The sequence below is a fragment of the Austrofundulus limnaeus genome, unplaced genomic scaffold (genome assembly GCF_001266775.1).
Source record: "Austrofundulus limnaeus strain Quisiro unplaced genomic scaffold, Austrofundulus_limnaeus-1.0 Scaffold161, whole genome shotgun sequence".
Classification (NCBI taxonomy): Eukaryota; Metazoa; Chordata; class Actinopteri; order Cyprinodontiformes; family Rivulidae; genus Austrofundulus; species Austrofundulus limnaeus.
Genome location: NW_013952563.1, coordinates 1,126,680 through 1,128,153, shown reverse-complemented (window position 1 = coordinate 1,128,153; position 1,474 = coordinate 1,126,680).

Sequence of the window (1,474 nt, the reverse complement as noted above, 5' to 3'; positions counted from 1 at the left end):
ACTTACTTACTTACTTACTTACTTATATGGCCTCATATGAGCAAACAGACATTTTATTGTGAGTAATTAGAAGAATCTGTGTACTGTGAATAATATAATTAATTCTAGCCTAAATCTGTTGGAGGGTCCAGTTGGTAACTTTTTCATTTGAGTTATATTTATTCACAACTGCGGTCCATGTGTTTCGCTGTGGTTGAATCATGATGTTTGTCCTCAATTATGGGACATTTAGAAAGAATTTCCTTCAAAAGTACATTCTCATTTTCACTGAAGATTTTTACTTTCTTTTTCCTTCATCCATGCTTGTTCAGAAGTCAAACTCCTGTTCCAAACACACAGACTGCTAAAATGTAGAATAGGAAAGTTCCACCCCAGGTTTTCAGAGCAACTTCACCTTTGCATCATGTGCAGATTGTTAATCTAATCCAGTTTCCAACACATGACCTAACTAATCTTTGATTACCTTAGTCAGAGACTCTGTAGTCTGGAACTAATTAATCTGAAGTTAAACAACGACTCAGAAAGCAGATGGATTAGTGTGGATTAAGTTAGACCAGATTAGTTTAGCCCTGGTTTTATTTAAGCCCTGACTGCGAAACTGGCCCTTTAACTTTAAACTCGTTTCCTGTTTATCTTTCTTCATTGACTRTTACATTGTACCTGCAGGGGGCAGTAGAGGCTCTGTGCACATGCGTCATTAAAGYACGGAGCAGCTTCCTGCTGGGTCTGAAGGCTGAATCAGAGCCATCACACGGAGACGCGTCCGCCAGGAGCTGACAGGGATGCTTTTCATTCTTCACAGAGCAGCTCACCTCAGTGTTTGTGTGAAAAACAGCTTACTGGGGTTGAGATAATGACAGACGTTCAAACACGCGTCAGAGCCTCACGAGCGCTCACTGCAGCTGCGGATCTGGACTCGGGCTGCTCGGACACACAACAGAGGTGAGTACTRCACCTTTTTCACTTCACTTCATCCAGAATGATTTAGTGATTTACGCGTGGCCGTGTAGATCCTGTTCGACCTTTTTTTTTTTTTAAATATAACCTTTAGGTGGATGAGAAAGATCATTCTGTTTAACTATAGACTAAAATGTAAAATCCTTACTTTCCTCATAATGCTGTGTTCTGCACACACTCCACATACAGAAACAACACATAAATAAATAAGCAGTGTACATGTAACAACAACACTATACATGTAACAACAACACTATACATGTAACATCAACACTATACCTGTAACTGCAGCAATATACATGTAACTGTAGTGGTATACGGGTAACTACAGCAGTATGCATGCAGTAGTATARATGTAACTGTGGTAGTACGCATGTAATTGCAGTAGTATACAGGTAATTGTAGTAGTATATATGCAGTAGTACACATGTATCTGCAGTAGGGCTGTGTATTGGCAAGAATTTGGCGATACGATACATATCATGACAGAGGGATCATGATACGATATATCCCGATA